Source organism: Rousettus aegyptiacus, unplaced genomic scaffold, assembly GCF_014176215.1.
Source record: "Rousettus aegyptiacus isolate mRouAeg1 unplaced genomic scaffold, mRouAeg1.p scaffold_m13_p_3, whole genome shotgun sequence".
Classification (NCBI taxonomy): domain Eukaryota; kingdom Metazoa; phylum Chordata; class Mammalia; order Chiroptera; family Pteropodidae; genus Rousettus; species Rousettus aegyptiacus.
In genome coordinates, this window is record NW_023416306.1 from 144,437,249 (window position 1) to 144,456,523 (window position 19,275).

The 19,275-nt window shown below is 33.9% G+C and overlaps 1 pseudogene; it reads left to right on the forward strand.

The window, feature by feature from the left end:
- Positions 1 to 613: 613 nt before the first annotated feature.
- Positions 614 to 1,255, forward strand: LOC107509308 (annotated as a pseudogene).
- Positions 1,256 to 19,275: the final 18,020 nt, after the last annotated feature.

Genomic DNA, 19,275 nt, shown 5'->3' on the forward strand with positions numbered 1-19,275 from the left:
ACTAATTAAAATTCTTTACAAATGGAGGGGGACCAAAGCCAGTGGTAGGAGAGATCTGTTTATCCCTGTGCATCAATAAGGGGATAAAGGGATGCTTTGACTCTGCATAATTGAAAAAGAATAATAAAACCAGCTAAGAGAGATTCTACATTTTATTAGCACCATTAGTTGGCGATTCTTAACCACATTAGTGATAATCCTCTAAAAAGAAAAAAATTTGCTCACCTAAGCTCTAAACAATTCCTGCTGTTACTATTGAGTTTAAATTACATATATTAATATATATCATCTAACTATATATTAACATAAATTTATATATGTAGCTTGTTTTTATTTGTGTTTATAGTTTAAAACAGTGAAAGTGTTACCAGTAAAATATAATATTTTTCTTTGGTAAGTGCAAATTTCAGTTCATAGAGAAAATATTTTACTGAATTTGAATAATTCCTTCAAATTTTATTTTTCACTTTGTTAAATTTTTTTGCAAAACTAAAGAAAAATATGAAAATAATGAGTAAGAGGCAAGTAGGGGAGGGAAACATGTACACGGGAAAAAAGCTGCAGTTAGAGCAAGGCCAAAAGACAGAGAGCCAGGGAAGAGCCAATTCAAAGTATGAAACAATTCAAAAGAGCCTGGTTTCAGCAAGACAGAGGAAGACACCAAGGAAAGAGTGACCGTTTTCTTGAGTTGCTGCAAACCAGCCACATGCAGAGGGAACCAGACACATGAGGACAGAGTGATGCCACCGCTGCCTGAACAGGCTGCTTCGGGCTCCCTGATGGCCATGTCTGTGGATTTTAAAACATATGCAGGTCAGCCATGTAGAGCTCCTGGAGAAATCGTCAATATTTACTATGAGATGATGGACAAGAGCTGAAGGGCACTGACCAGGCTGTATATGGACAAGGCCTCTTTAATGTGGAATGGAACTGTTGTTACAGAACTGGAAGCCCTAACTTTTTCGATGTGTTGCCTTCTAGTGAATTCCAGGTCAATAAGTTAGATGGCCAACCAGTTCATGAGCACATTACTTAGGTCAGATGACAGTTCTTGTTGTGACCAGTAGAACTGTGATGTGTTGGAAACAAACAACACTTCTCTCTGAACTTCCTGCTGTCTGCTCAGTCTAACAAAACCATGTAGAAGATTGCAAATGATTGCTTCGTTTTCAAGATGGGGCTAGTAGCTAAAGGGGGCAAAAGTCCATTTTCCTTTGGTTCATTAGTTCCGGCAACACAAATTAATTTGAACTAATTCATTTCATTGTGGAACATTTGAACTAGTATGTGCTGAAATGTCTTTAATATTTTTCTTTGATACTTTTTTATTCCTAGCAACACCTTTTCTGGCAGCTGCCAGTTTGGGTCATTGCCCTTTATAGCTTTAACACTAGTTTACATGCCTTATATATCATTTCACTGACATTCGTATAGTGATATTATAAACACGTGATCTCTGTACTAACATACACACTGTGAGCCCAGCCTATCACAAAAATGAAATCATTTTATAATGCTGTCTATGGGACATGAGCACAGCATAACTCTCCACGAGAAAGCAGAGTATGTTTTTTCTTACTAATTTTGTAGTAGAACACATACCTATTTTCAGTAAACACTGGTAATACAGTTTTACTGTTTTTTTTCAAATCAGTTCAATGAAAACATTACTAATTTAGGTTTGCATAACTACTCTGACATTTGAATCACATGCAGAGATATTTGGGAGTCTTTTTTCATGTTAAGTAATTTTTTTTTATATTGATACGTGTGCTTATGAAATGAATTAATCTACTACAAAGGTTTAAAATGTTCTTAGTTGATACTTGAGTATTGGATACAGTTAGTGACTTAAAAGCAAAACTTCTTAAAAAGATTTTTCTTGGAAGCTTCAGGTTTATAACTTTAGTTAATGAATAGCTTTAATGGGAGGATGGTGAGTGAGAAATACAGAAATCCAAGGTTGGCCAAAAGTTAGGAGAGGTGGCCAAATGGCAAATTTTTGTACTTGTCTTCTACCTCTTAAAAATGTAGCCTATTTTTAGTATTTAAGTCATTAATCAATAAGTATCATTGCAAAATGGCCATGAGTATCACACTTTTGTTCTAAAAATGATTTTTAAAAGTTTTTCCAACATATGTCTCGATTTATTTAAGAACTTACGGGGACTAAATGTCAGCAATAAGCTTGACCCTACAATGGGGTCTGACAAGAAAGTTGGAGACAAAGCCATTGCTATCTCTTTTAAACACTCTTAATTTCTAAGTCTTCCATGTGAACTTCAGGCCAAAAGTCTCCTGTGCATTATCCACCCTCCAAAGTAAGTGATATATTTTCTGCATTTTACACTGTCAACTGCATTTTCTTCTTTTCTCATTAGAATCGAAATTAATTTTATGATTGTTCTTCCATATGGCATTATGAGTAAATGAATTTGTTTTAAAACATGTTCCCTGTTGTGTGGCTAACTTTTTGTCCTTTTAATGAGAAAATAGGGAGCACCAGATCTTCATGAGCCCATAAACTTCAAAAGAACAAACCGATTCATTTTATGTCTTAACTTCTAAAGAGAAAGAAATACAGTTTTGGTTTTTGGTTAAACTTCAAACATTTTTCCATTCTTGAATTCATTGTTTTAAGGTTTTTTAAAGCTGTATATGTCAGCTTTGTTTCTACATTGCAAGTCAGAGTTAATGGTTATCACTTCCTTTGAAAACTAGTTAATTCATATAGTCCTGCCTCAACATACACATTATATTTCTGATATATTAATAAAATAGAATTAAATAGGACAAGGAGGTGGACCTGAAATTTAGTCCACTCCATATTTTAGTACTAACCAAAATTTATACATTAGATTTTATTCTAAGTGAGCTTATTCTGATTTTGGATTGGCTTTTAAAAAAGCACAGCTTTAGCAGCGAAAATCAGAGTGCCCAAACATTTCCCTTTCCCTTCTGGAACACAGTCTAAAGTAGAAGCTGCATAGAACAAGCAATAACTGAATTGAGTGATTGTACACTATCCATGAATTATATGTTTTAAGACTTGTATATGTGTTGCTTTTTCCAAACTCTGTATAACTTTTAAATAGCTGGAACTACTCTTATAATGGATTAGACTATATTTTTTGACATGTACATATTTTTATAACTTGAAAAAATAAAATTTGCCTTGATAAAAATCTGAAAATAATGATTATTTCTGATTATTACATTATTATTACCATATATATTTTTGTCCTACAGAGAAAAAAGTTGTTAAAAAATGATCTGCTCCAGGGCTCAAATACTATAAGTACACCACTGATTAAAATAAGACAAGTTCCGAGATTATGGTTTGCACAGTGTGTTAGACACTCACTTTAGAGTAATAAAACCGAACCATTTGGAAAGGGTCCTCAGAGGCATATGCAATCAGTTCTGCATATGTCATGAGTAAGTTATCGCTTTTAATAGTGAGCCTCTCCCAATCAATCAAGAATTTGATCTAAGATTTCTTAAAATAAAAATCTTTACTCATTGTATTTCAGTGTAAGGAATAAAAAACAGAACACTATCACCCCTACAAAGCCCAGCCAGCTTTCTGGATTGAGGGCAATTTGTACAGCTGCTCTATGAAGACCATCCAGTGTTGTTCAAAGATACTGTGAAGCCAGGAGGAAGAGGTGAAGAGCAGCCTGCTTGTTCAAACCCTTGCTTGAATGCTGAATAAATACACCTAGGAATCCAAATGACTTATGCCATCTGTGATTTTTATCTCTATCTCCTTCATCTCCAGCTCAGTTTGATGTATTTTACTTTGCAGAAATGTACTTAATAACTAGTAAGAACTAATCTTTGAAAAACAACTTTTATTTGCTAAAAATTAATAATGTTGGGCATGCCTGCCACATAAAGGATATATAAATAGAGCAAATGCAGGATTCAGGAATTTTTTGTTTGTGTTTGTTTTTATTATTTAATGATAGAGAAACTGTAAATATAAGTACTGTTGGTTGCCTCACCGACAAGCATGGTTACTAGGATAAATCCAAAAGCATTTCAGCTTATATTTTACATGTGTATTTATGTATAGGAGTGCGTGAGATGCCAGGAAAAAAACAAAGTTCAAATGGAAGTCATGGTCATAGTTAAGCAGAGCAAAACTTTCATGTATCTGTCCCCCTCTTTCACCTTCTATGTTTTTAGTCTTCCTACTTTTACACGTGAGTAGAGGAAGCAGAGAGCTAATAAAAGTCTTATTAAAAAGGACCTTTACTAACTCCCATCCGAGATTCGGAAAGGGTCTCAAGTCTTCGTTAATATTTTTATTAATAAATTTATTGAGTGACATTGGGTAATCAAATTATTTGTTTCAAGTATGCAATTCAATAATACACCATCTGTATAATTGCGTTGTGTGCTCACCAGTCAAATTTCCTTCCATCACCATATAGTTGATCCCCTTTACCCTTATCTACCTCCCTCCCCACTCTCCCTCTGGTAACTACTAAGCTGTTGCCTGTGTCTACGAGTTATCGTTTGTTTTGTTTGTTCTTTTCAGTTTTATATCCCACATATGAGTGAAATCATGTAGTCCTCAGCTTTTTCTGTTTGACTTATTTGGCTTAGCATGACTGTCTCAAGAATCCATCCATGTTGTTGCAAATGGCAGTATTTCATCTTACGGCTGAGTAATAGTCCATTGTATATATGTACCTCATCTTCTTTATCCAGTCATCTATTGAAAGAAACTTGGGTTATTTCCATATCTTGGCTGCCATGTAGGAGAGGTTGTGGGGGAAAAGGAACCCTCACATATTACTTGTGGGAATGCAAATTGGTACAGCCACTACAGACAACAGTGTGGAGGTTCCTCAAGAAGAGGAACTGGAACTACCATATGACTAGAAGTACTTTCTGACCCAGCAATCCCTCTTCTGGGTATCTACCCCCAAAATTTGAAAGCATTTATCCATAAAGATAAATGCACCTGATGCTCATGGCAGCATTATTCACAGCAGCCAAGCCCTGGTTACTGACTTAATGTTTACAGCAAATGCCATCCTTAACCCTCTTTTTTTTACTAATCAAACAAATCAATAGGAGGTAAAAAGTATGTCACCAAAGGTGAAATAGCATAGTCTTGGTGAATCATATGCCATGAAGATCATATTTACAGATATCATAAACACAGCAAGGAAAATGGCATTTTCTAACCACAATATAGCATATTTTTTAATGGTCACTATTTTTAAGAGTAATATTTCTATCTTGGTAACAATGAAAAGAGTTTCACATATTAATCTGCCTTTAGGCCAAATTTGGATAAATAATTCAACTAAAACTTTGTTCAGGTTTCAACCTTGTATATTTATTCATCCATGTGAGTGACTATTTTGAGAGAAAATTTGAGATTATTTAAATTTTTTTTCCTTTGGAAATGTTTTTCCTATGTATTTTCTTGCATTTCTCTCATTTCCTCCCTTCTCTTGACATTAAGCCAACTTAGTAGATGTTATTACATAACATTCCTAATACAATGCTAGTGTCCCATTAATAGTAGTGGCATCTCCGTACCAAAAGGACACATACATGCAAGTTCAAAGTTTATCATCCATTGTTTTCCTCTAAGCAAGCTAAAATGGTCCTCCACTTAGCTCCTCCCCTCCTTTCCCTCCTACTGCCTCTCCTTGTCTTTGATCTCAGATATCTTCTGCCTGCTTCCTAATAAACATACATAAAATCAGGTGCTTACTTTCTATGCCCTCTGTTATTTCACTGCTGCCTCTAATATTCTTAATTCTATATTTTTCTTCTTGAAGACTCATTATTTCAAGTAGATTTTAATAATAACTTGCCTAGATTGGATGCAAAAATTACTGATATGTAATATTCAAAGATACTTCATCTCTATTGAAGCAGATAAAACAAAACTGTCTAAATAACATTTGTATTCAAAATGAAAAGTTTCTTGAAAGTAAGAAGTGAAGCTAGATTATTCCTGCCACCTTGAAGAAGAGATAATAATTAATCTTAATTAGAGAGGTTGCATGAGGTGCTGAAGTTAGACTGCCTGGATCAAATTATGATTGTCATTGCACTAGCTAGGCAGCCTTGGACAAGTGACTTCACATCTCGATGCCTCAGTTGTCTCACCCATAAAAATAGAATAGGGTTGTTATAAGCATTAGAATGAGTTAATATTTATAAAGCTCTTAGAACAACACCAGGCAAATGTACAATTATTACTTTGATACAGTGTGAGTCTTATTCTCATAGAGGCAGTAGGTAGGTAAGCAGCAAAGGATAAATACTACATTCAGTGAAGATCATGGATATTTTCACAGGGGAATGGATTTAGACCAATCGGAGTGAGAGAACATCAGTGCCAATAAGGTAATAGGAGGCTGAATCAGAGTAATAGCTATGGGATCAAGTTAGGAACAGCTTCAAGACATGATGAGAAAAGAATCCACTGAATGTGGTAACTGTTTGAATAGGTTAAGTGAGGGAGTAAGAAGAATGAAAGGTAATGAGATTACAGCCTGAGCATCTGGATGAATAAGTATCTCTTAAAGACACAGAGCATTATGGGGTTTGGAGCTTGGGTAATGAGACACTGGGAAATTCAACAGCAGACAGCAGGATACTGGAGTAGCCTGGAGTTTGAGGGCAGGAATACATCACTGGGAGGAGAATGCCAAGATCAAGGCAGGAATGAAGGCAGGATACCAAGTCCAGGACACAGGTTTAAGGAATGAGAAAGTTGAAACAAGGAGGGTCCTGATCTGCGACCACGAACAGGTGAAGAAGGAATCTTAAGTGATCTCCATTTGTCTCTTAGGGCATTAGACTAGAGCTCCCCAAATCTCTCTAAGAAAAGCCAAGATTCATGCTAGATACTAATGAGTCATCAGACTGTAGGAGTTCAACTAAGAGAGAAAGAAGAATGAAGGATCCAGAAAATAAAAAAAGTTTGCCACCCTAAAGTCCTCAAGAGAAATTGAGGGACTTGAAGAGAAAGATGTTTCCACATATTTTGATGATCCAATGTAGAGGAGTTCCAAGTGAAAACAGAGAGGAAAGAACAAAATTAATAATTATGTCTTCTAAAATGACTACTTGTAAGCATGCAAAGGTCATCAGTGAAGAAACTGCCTGAAAATTCACAGAATAAAATAACTGGGAAAGGGATGAGAAGATAATCAGCTGTCTATATATGGATGTACAGAGATATGGTAAATTAAACTTAAGTCTTCCAGCTTAAGAAGAAATAAGCAGCTCATATATATTTTCAAGCCATAGCAACAAATACATGTAGAATACTACATATATATGTGGAATGTAAATATATATATATAGAAAACTACAGCCTGGTCAAAATAAGCATAGGATTTGCTTTATTTGCTTTGTTGTGGTTTGGTTTAGTTTTCAGAAGGGATATAAAAGATGCACTTCGTTAAGCAGGCATACATTTTTGTATATTAACATGAATTTCTATGTGAAAACTAACCATTTGGTTAAGGATAGAAGGTGAGAGGAGACATGAAGAGAAAAGGAAGCTTCTGGGAGAACCAAAGACAAACTTTGCTTACTTAACAATTGTTTCTGAGCTCAGGACTAGTCAATAGGTTGTGCAGGTGGCCAACTGAGCAGACAGAGGTGGAGTATGGCCTTACTTTTTGGCCTTGAGCAAGCCTGTGAGAATTGTGACAGTGAACAATTGTGTTGTCAATAAAGCCTGCATCTCTAGTTTTCCTACTGGTCTCACTGCTCATTAAGGTGTAAGGAATATTTAGCAACAGACTGTTTTAGTTGCTATATTTGACTTCTTCAGTATAAATATTGAGAATACAGATTCTGAAGAAGAGATATAAAAAACTCTCACCAACAAAAGTGTGTATTGTAGTTCATCTGATGCAAAATGATAATGGACAATGGTTTCAACCACAAATCCAAGATCAATGGCACATGGGTGTAGTATAGTGTGGTCTGCCACTTGGTAATGATCCTCTAAGCCACAGCCTCACACACAGATGATAATCACCATCAGTCATACCTGGGAAGAAAGGACCACAACACTCCTCTTCTGCTTGTCACATGCCGCTAGATAGTCAATAAGGGTAAATCCACATTTGTAACTCTGTAATTCAGCCTTAAACTATTTGTAGATAAATAAGAATTAGAAAGTTATATTTAAAAAATGGAGTCCAGTGTGTTATCTACTTATAATTGTTTTTAGCAGTGAGTGGCAATCACAATAGTTATTTGAAAATAAAAGAATGTGATTCTTAAGATATTCCTATAATTCTGATAGGACATTTTCCAAATGAGACATTACTGAAGTGTGTGTATCTGTTCGTAGCACTCTTAACATTTTTTGAATAAATCAGGCAAAAATATAAAATATCACTGATATAAAGTCTTGAGGCAAGCGACATGACCTTCCTACCTAAACAAATAAATAGCAAAACAAATCATACTTTTAAAAAAACACACGGATATAGTTTTCCAGTGTTTTAGAAAGTGTGTTTACCTAGATTCCAGCTATCTCACGCACACAATGAAAAAGAAATTCCTTATTTCTTGGTGTCTGCCACTGCACCCAGCATTGCCTACATTGAGTAAAGAACAAATAAGCATTTATTGGTTGATAAATGAAAAATAACCATGGAAACAGAACACTGCTAGATTATCATCTAATTTTTCTTAAAAATAAAGATTTAACTTACATATAAAAACTTCAAAAGTTTACCACAAAACTTTATTTGCAAACAATATTAGTGTCTTTCATCTAAATAGCTATGAATCATTAAACAAACAAAACTAACTGTGTGTGTACCCAGGTTCACTTGTAAATGCTTTCCTAGAAAGTCTTGAAAAAGGCTCTCAAAATAACCTCTTGATATCATGTTTACCTTTTTATAATATACCAAAACAAATAAACCAATCTCAAATATATTTTTCTCTCTTCTGCTGTCAGCTTAAGCTACTTAACCTTATTTTTTTTTCTTCCCTTCAGTACCAATAGTTTTTCAATAAATAAGATAAGTTGCCTTGCTTCTATTTTCTCACTGTCACCTTACCTCTTAACCCCCTGCAGTCTGGGTTCTGTCGTTACTCCTCTACTGAATCAGCTATCTACTTTCTACTTTCCCAACCTATTGGTATTTTCTCTGTCTTCCTTCTCTAAGAAGGTTATGAAACCAAGAAACCAAGAAATCAAGAAACCAAGTTGCCTTCTTGGAACTCTGCCTATGGATTCTAGGGTATTGCACTCACTTTGTTGTCCTTCTTTCTCTCTTCTTTGCCAGATCCTTATTTTCTTCTTGCTGCTATAATCACTAGAAGAATAACTAACAAATAATGATGATGACCATTGTGATAATGACTAACACAAATTACCACACACTAGGGACCGGTATTCGATCATTTTTTCTTCATAATAAACAATGAGATAGATGCTATTGTCATGCCCATGATGAAACTGAGACACGATGAGATTAATTAACCTGTCCATGTTGGCACCATTAGCAATTGGCCGATGAGGATTTGAACCCACAGAGTTTGGCTCTGTAAATATCTATAAACCCAATCTGGAGTATCATCTCCAGAACCTTTCAGATGACCCCACTTGTATACTTTAAAATTCAGCTTATCAAAGGAAGGATTTTTTTATATTCATACACACACTCTTTGAACTATTTCATCCTGAATTTTATTTATAGTAATGCCATTATTTAAGTCACCAAGGCTAAAATTTTTGACTCCAAAGATCCTCTCATCCAAGTCCAATTTACTCCTCATCTGTAAATTTCTACTAGGGTAACAGTGTACACATTTTCTTTGCCTCCATTTCTCATTGTCTCTACCTCACTTTACACACTATAGTGAAATTTGTCATCCTATGACATAACTTTAATCATGTCACTCTCTTGCTTGTACCTTCAATGGCTCACCATTTTCTTAATGAATTCAGAAAACATTTGTTATTTAGTAAGGCATGGAAGGCCCTCTTTAGTATAGCCTCCTTAAGCTTTATGTCCTCCAGTCTAATATATGCATAGTGTGGTCAAGCCATTTCCTCAAATTCTGCCATCATTCCCTACATCCATACCTTTTTTCTTGATATATCATCTATCTGCACCTCTGCCCAATGCTACCCTTCAACATCATATCCACTGGAATTCTATTCTATTCTAACCTATTCATCTAATTCCAGGACCACTTCTCCTTCCTCAAAACATGCTTGATACCTTGGTTATAGCATGTACCACATCATGCCTTAAATAATGGCTTATTGTTTTAACCACCCCCGCTCCAATAAAAGTGGTGAGAGTATCTTACCCACTACTGCAGCTCTAACAGAATCAAGGTTAGTATTTCACAAACGGATTCTGAATAAATATTTTTGATAATTGAGGCTATTTAAGTGGGGATTGGCAAGATTTTATCTGCAGACTAATAGCTAAATTAGTGAAGACTTCCTTTTCTTTAGCACCACTCTGTAAAACCATTCAGTGAATTAGCTATGTGAACACTGAGGGAAAGGATGGTTTTTACCAAGATGTTTCCTAACTGAAGCATTCAGTTATTTCACATACTGCTTTGGAATATTAAATATAAAGCAGGAATATAAACATTTTACTAGGAATTTGTATCAAAAATGATCTCCCAAATTCCGTTCTTCTGTTTCTATTTAGCAAAAGTAACCCAGTCTATTTGGCCAACCATATTGCCACTCTGAGAAAACTCGACATGTTCCAGTCATTCTTGAAGCTAAGTAGGGTTTGTCACAGTCTTGGCCAAAGAAATGTGATCAATAGTGATGTGCAGTATTTTTATGAAGTCTCCTTAAAAGGATGGGTCACCTTTCTTCCTCTTTCTCTTTCCTGCAGATCTGCTGTGTCAAATGCAAGTGAAATAGGTGGGGCTCAAGTAACCATTTTTGATAATGAGAATTAAAGTCCCGTCTTAGAATGATGAAGTTCCTGAAGGGTCTAGAACAGTCATGCTAGTTATATTTTGAATAAGGGGAAGCAAGATGCATAGAGATTAAAAAACAAAAACAAAAACAGAAACCCTTGCCTAAGGTTATATTTTACTAAGTGCTAGCACTCAGGCTACAACCAGCAAGCCTTATCCCAAGGGGAGAGTTTCTAGCCACTATGCTAGGCAGTCTCCTCAAGTTTTAGCTGCAATTTATTATATATTGTATGTGATATTCTAACTGATAGGCTAGATTAATCATATAAAAATAAGTACTCTAAAAATTCATATTTTTAGTAAGGTATATGTAGTCTTATATCTGGAGTTAGAAAAAGCATTTTCAAAGTGACATGAAGATAGAAAAAAGCACTAAAATTTGAGTCCATTTAAGCTGTTAGGATAAAGCAATGATTTATAATGATTCGAGAAGTTTGAATAGTAAAAGTTTTTAAAATATTTGACCTAATTGATTTGTCATCTCTTACCTATTTAGAATAATAATTATGAACATTCCAAGATAAAACTTTGCATGTTGATTATTTTGAGGATAATTATCAATAAATCTAAAACTATAAAACAATACTATAGAAGTATAAATTCAAACTTAACACGAAGTGTTTTGTAAATGACAAACAGGAAAACCAGAGGGTATTTTTTATGTTAATGAGATTTTCAAAAAAGATAAAATAATATGCTTAATGCAGATTATCATCACATTCTGAAATACATGTGAGTATTTTCATGTTCAATTTATGCTTTCAACTATATTTGGCTTACTAGTACTTTTCAAAATTCATCTCTACAAGAAATAGAATATAACTTCAAAGTCCTTTCATGTATTAGATGTCATTATGTCTTACTCATTATAAATTGCCTTTCAATCTACTAGTATTTAAACTGAGAAAAATTTGGAGCCATTTAAATTTATTTTCTCAGAGGAAAAACTTTATAATAAAAATGACCTTCCTTTGAAAAAGAATGGATTGTCACATTTTTAATATTTTCAAGGATCTGACTGTGATAAAGCAGAGGGCTTTTATCCAAATATAATAACTAAAGCTCACCTGTGTTCACTGTATCAAACTCTTTTTGTGTAATTCTAACTATGGAAGCTGAAAATGCTCCGGTAAAACTTGTTGTCATGACAACAAAATCTCCTAAGAAATGAGGCAAGTCTGCATGTGAAGGAAGTATTCATGACATGGTTTAATGGAAAGATGCTTCAACCACCCATTACAATCCCATTTTTCAGGTTCTCTATTGTTCGCTTATGTTTTTTTCATGTTTAACAAAATTTCCACACTACATATCTCTTTAATAAATACACTAAAAGTAGCAGTTATTTTCAGCTTTTTTGTACAAACTGTTACTTATAGTGAGTAATAAAGGTTACTAATTTGTCAGTCTTTGTAAGTTATTTAGAAATATTTCCTTTATTCACTTATCCTTGATTTGGTCTGAAGAACTTCAAATAACCTCTAATAGATTTTCCTATAAAGGAAAAGTTTGATAACTCTTGGCAAAGAGAATTTATAAGAATGTATAGACTTTTTGTCTAACAAAGATGAAAATAAACAGTAAAAAGGCAAAAATAATTTAAAATAACAAAGCATACTTGTTTTTGCTTTAAAAAAACAAAAACTTCAAAACCAGTACCAAATAAGATAACTTTCTGCTATTCGACTATTTAAAAATCTTAGAATATACTCTATAATAATAATAAAATTCTAAGAAATTTCAAAATGTGAAAAATAGGTTATACCTTCCAATTCGAGGAAAAAGAAACTATGTAAAGCTTTGGTTTATAGCTTCCATATCCAATGTATCATATTATTTTCTTTAATTTTCTTCTTAAATATGAATTCAGCATTTACTCTGGCATTTGGGTTTTTTTTTCCATTGTGAATGTAAACCACCTCACCAGTCCCTCCTTCCACTTGTCGCAGGAACTTAATTGAAGAGTTTTATAACCTAGCTATACCCTTTGTTTCTGCCTTGTTATATACTTCTCGTTGTTCCCTGAAGATGGCATTAACCATCGACTGTCTTCTTTCTTTCTTCATCAACTATTTTAGCAAGTACAATAAGGCAAGAAAATGAACAAAAGGCATACAGATTAGAAAGGAAGAAGCAAAACTGTTCCCATTTACAGATGATGGTAGTCTACATAAAAAACCCAAGAACACTACAAAAACACTCCTAGAACTAGTAGTTCATCAAGGTCTGGAATACAGGATAAAAATACAAACAAAATTACATTTTTATGTAATGTCAGTAAACTTGCGGAAATCAAATCAAGACTGCCATACCACTTACGATCACTAAATATATATTTAAATAAATATATTTATCGGTGATATATACATATCTCTAATAAAACTTATATAAGACTTCTATGCTGAAAACTACTAAATGCTAATTAAACATCAAAAATATCTCTAAATAAATGGGGAGATATACTGTTGTCATAGATTAGGAGATTCAAAATAGTAAAGATGTAATTTTCCCCAAATTTATATACAGGTTGAATGAAATTTCTATCAAAATCTCAATGATATATTTTAATTGATATGGACGAGATTATTCTAAAATTCATATTTGAAGTCAGAGGAACTAGAATAGCTAAGACTAATTTTGACAAATAAAAATAAATTAGAAGGAATTGCTCTATCTAAATATAAGACTTATTATATAGCTCCAGTAATCATGATCTCGTGGTACTAGAAGAGCAATAGACAAATAAATGGCATAGATTATCATGGGCAGCTGATTTTTTTTACAAAGAGGCAAATACAATTCAATGGAGGAAGAATAAACTTTTCCACAAATGATTTTGGTATAATTGGATATCTATAGGCAAAAAATCTAAATCTCAACCTAAATTTCACACATTCTATAAAACAACTCATGTAACCATAGATTTAAGTGTAAAATACAAAAATATAAAGCTTTAAGAGATAGAAGAAAATCTTCAGGACCTAGAATTTTGTGAGGACACAATTCTAAAAGCATTATCTATTTAAAAAATCTATAAATTGGACTTAATCACAATTAAATATTTTTGCTTTACAAAAGACTGTTAAGAGGGTGAAAAGACATATTATGGACTGAAAGAAAATATTTGTCAAGAAAATATTTGCATTCAACAAAAGAGTCATATTTTGAATATATAATTCCTTCTCAAAACTCGACATTAGAAAAACAAACAATTCAACTTAAAAAATAACAAAGACGAGAAGAGATATTTCCCTGAAAAGGATATACTGATGACAAATAAGCACATGAAAAGATGTTCAACATCACAAGCCATTAGGGAAACGCAAATTAAGGCCACCATGAGATATCATTATACACCTATTCGAACAGCTCAAGTGAAAAATAGTGACATTACCAAAAGCTGTCAAGGACATGGAAACACTGGATCTCTCATACATTGCAAGTAGGAATGTAAAATGTTACAGTCACTCTGGAAAGCATTTTGGCAGTTTCTTAAAATACTAAATACACACTAACCACAAGACTCAGCAACTTGTACTCCTGACCATTTGTCTTAGAGAAATGAAACAAATGTTCCCACATAAGTCTCTACACAATTGTTCATAGCAGCCTGGTTTGTAATAGCCTAAAACTGGAAACAACTAAAATGCCCCTGAAACAAACTGTGCTACATTCATAGTATGGAACACTATGCAAAATAAAAAAGGATAAGCTATTACTACTTACAAAAACTTGGATGCGTCTCCAGGGCATTTCATTTTGCTGAATTAAAAATGTCAATCTCATAAGGTTCTACACTGTATGATTTTATTCATAAAACATTTCGAAATGACAAAACAGGGATAGAAAGCAAATTAGAGGTTGCCAGAGATTGGGAATGATATAGGATGGCAGGGAGGAGGGTATTGCTATAAGGTAGTAGCACATGGAAGATTATTGTGATGATGGAACAGTTCTGTATTAGGACTGCCATGGGGGTTACACAAAACTCTCCATGAATTAAGATGACTTAGATCTATAAACACAGATTGTGACAATATCAAAATTCTAAGTTTTGATATCATGCTATAATTAAGTAATGTAACCACTGAGAGAAACTGGGTGGAGGATACATGGGACCTCTCTGTGCTACTTTACAACTACCTGTGGATCAATAATTATTTCAAATTAAAAGTTTAATTAAGAAAATATTAGGGCTGGAATGTACTGTTAAGAATTTAATGTGCGTTTTGAATTGAAAAGGGGTCAACAGTCTTTGCAGCTCTGTTCCTGAAAAGGTCGCACTAAATGATGGCAAATCTCATTCACTGAAAGACAATAAAGATTGAGGGGCGGGGCAGTGTCATCTGTAATACCTTACGAAACTCTGGAATTGGACGACACTCCCAAAAATGAGAAAACAAAATGGCACATCTTTATTTCAGCAGGCCACCCATTTTTCAATCTAATTTCTGTCTAATAAAAAAAAAATGATTTACATAAACTTCAAGCCTTAAACTACTATTAATAGACTCTGGAAAATAAACTTAGGTAATATGGTAAATTAAAACACCTATGCTCAGAAAAATGAATGTGACAAGTCTGGAGATTATATCATCATTCTGACATCTTTCAGCTCCCTTGGACTGGGGCATGGGGCACTCTGACCGTCAGCCATGCCACTGGGGCTCAGAAGCAGTGCCTTCTGTCCACCTGCATTTCTGCACACAGCTCTCCATTCTTGGGAGGACAAACTGGGCTCTAATCCTGACATTCCCATTTGAAGCTTTAGGATGATTCTTTCTACAACTCTCATTTTCCCATTCCTTCCACTTGTACTCAGTACCTTGTACTTACTCATTTACCTCTCTGTCTCCTACCCTGAATTCTAAGCTCCTTTAAAGACAAGCTCTCTCTCTGATTTAACTCTCTCTTTCCAGGAATAATAGTTTTATATAGAACAACTCTAGTATATGTTTGTGAAATAAAACCCACTTGAATAGTTATAGGAGAATTAAAATGGCACAGTTATGTATTGCTAATTCTGTATGTTCTATAATGTTATTAGCACTGTATCAGAATATACAATGCTGGTTTCTTCATTGCACCAAAAGGAACAAATTTAAAGAAACATGAAAACACTGAGCTAAAGGATAATCTGTCTGGGAGCGAGCCAGCGAGGTACTCAGATATTCATTCCATATTTCACAATGTTAACACTTAACAATGTTAAGATGACATTCAATGTTTGTTTAGTCAACAAATGATTACTGAATATATTCTATATTCATGACTCTCTTTCAGGTCCTAAAAAAAAAGGGTGCCCAGGAGATGTGGTTGTAGCCCTCTCAGAATTAGGTCACAGACTCAGTCCAATGGAAATGGGATTTATTTTTATAAATTAGTGGGAGCCTAGTCTGCACTTTACAAGCACAGAACAAATATATTTAGAAGCAGCACAGTCTGGGGCCTCAGGATTGTGAAGCATTTTTCAATAGGCATCTTCTTTCAAAGCTTCACTGTAGTTTGAGAAGCAGCAGGGAAAAATGATTCAAAAGACTTGGTTTGGAGCAATACTACATCCCTCTAACTCAAGGAAGTCTGTTCTGCAGAGAATAGTTCAAGTTCTTTCTCATTAGGTTATTCTAGAAAAATGAATCACAGCTAACGAGTCAAAAGAAAAAAAATCTTTTCCTTAACTTTCCAGGAATGAGTTTTCAACATAAACCAATGTAGGTAGACTAGTAAATTCTATATTATTGCATTTCTTAAGCTCATGAACCAAACTATGACTGTTCTAAACAAAACATCATATAGTATTGTTATACACCCATATCACTTGATTTACAAAGAAAGAAAAATCTATTTTAGCTTAACTAAAAACAAATAAACAAATAAAAAACACACAAATAAAAAGTACTGGCCTCCAAACACGAGTTTTGTAACTATAAATGTGGTATTCATAGTGACGAGCAAGTAGTGTAGTTAACGACATGCATCTCTTTTAAAAAAGTACAGGCTCCTAAAGAAATTAGTGGATATAGCCAACTAAGTGACTTTTCTACAAAATAAAGAATTTGACAGTGTGTGAAATGCAAACAGGAGTTGATTCAGACACTAAATTACTTGGATTGCAAAGATCACCTTTTACCTAGACATTCATCTTTAATTTTTGAAGACTTTATTTTTAGAGTGGTTTTAGGTTCACAGCACAATTAAGCAGAAGGTACGGAGATTGCCTATATACTCTCTGTCCCCCCGCACACACAGCCTCCCCCCATACCAACAATCCCTACCAGAGCGGTACATTTGTTTCAACTGATAAACCTACATGGACACATCATCGTCACCCAAAGTCCTTAGTTTACACTAGGGTTCACTCCTGGTGTGCATTCTATGAGTCTAGACAAGTATAAAATGACACATATCCACCATTATAGTATCATATATAGTAGTTTTGTTGCCCTGAAAATCCTCTGTGCTTTACCTACTCATCGTTTCCTCCCCTTAGCTCCTGGCAACAACTGATCTTTCTACTGTCTCCATAATTTTGTCTTTTGCAGAATGTCATGTAGTTGGAATCATAAAGTAGGCAACCTTTTCAGATTGGTATCTTTCACTTAGTGATATGCATCTAAGTTTCCCCTATGTCTTTTCATGGCTTAATAGTTCTTTTTAGTGCTGAATAATATTCAATTGTCTAGATTAAATAATATTTCATTGTTGAGATAATTTAATTTTTAATTTTTATGTTGCTTTACCTTTGAGGTTATTATAGTTTAATCTAGAGTCCATTCATATAAATTCTTCTTGAACTCCTTTTCAAAATTTGCTTTTAAAAAAATTTTATTTATTTGTTTTTTTATGGTGACATCGGTTAACGAAATCCAGTAAGTTTCTTCTGTACACTTTAATAGTAAGGCATATATATATTTATACTGTGTGTTCACCTCCCATAGTTAGATTTCTGTCTGTTACCATGTCAGCTTTTAAGATACCTAAGATCTTTTGAGACTAAAACCTACAGCTGCAGAATTGTTTTTCAGCACCTAGTAGCTGCATTAATAGTCTAAGTAGGTCCTTGAAATAGTCAAACGTATTAAGTGCTAAGGTAGCTTTGTAACTTCAAGTTAATACTTTCCAAAAGTGCTAATGTCTCTTACCTCCCCAACAATTCACTAAAATGTCTGAAAAGAATATACTCCAATAGCTCACAAATCAATCATCATTCCATGGGGCTGGAAATTAGTGGTGCCAAGAGACAAAGGAAAGGTAAGAGATTTGAATATGTACTTAATGCAATATATTCAAATAGATATTTCGTCAAAAAAAGATAGAAAGAACACATTAAAGATGCTTAATTAACATCAATAGTCATTAAGAAAATGCACATTTAATCCACAAAGAGATACCATTAAAGACTCATTAGAATAGCTATAATCAAAAAGGCTGATAATGTTAGCAAGGATGTAGACAAACTGGAACCATCATATACATTGCTGGTGAGAATGTAAAATGATACAGTAACTTTGAAAAACAATTTGATATTTTCTTTAAAAGTTAAATAGATACCTACCACATGACCCAGTAATTCCACTCCTAGGCATCAACCCACAACAAATGAAAATGTTATGTCCAAAGACTTGTATACAAATGTTTAGAGAAACATTATCTATAATAACCAAAAAATGGAAACAATGCAAATATATCTATAAACCAGTGAAAGGACAAACAAAATGAGATGTAACAGACACCGAAATAATACTCAGCAATGAAAATAAAGGACTGACACATGCAACGACATGGATTAACCTCAAAACATTTCGTCAGTGAAAGAAGTTAGACACAAAAGCCTACATATTATATAATTCCATTTAAATGAAATTTCTAGTAAAGGCAAATCTATAGAAACAGCAGATTAGGGATTGCTTGAGGCTTGGGGTGGTAGACAGAACTGACTGAAAATGGGCACAAAAAACGCTCTGCCTCTAAACCCAGACTATTCTTTCAAAGATCATTTAATGAGTCCATCGGAGATGAGTACAATTTAGAAGAGGGCAAGGGAGGTCAGAAATTCCAGCATAATTAAGACTTTGTGCCCTTCCTTTTAAAAAGATCATAATGAGTCCAGAGAAGACTTTTTCAACATTTAGTCTATGCCCCACAATTTAAGCTATAATGTCCTGTGTACTACCAAAAAAAAAAAAAAAAAAAAAAAAAGAGGCTAATTTGTAATTTCAGGGATGCTTACAAGAGTCATTTGATAGGTGAGAAAATTCTTCTTCCAAAATAAAGTTAGAAATTCATAATTTTTTCAATTAAAAA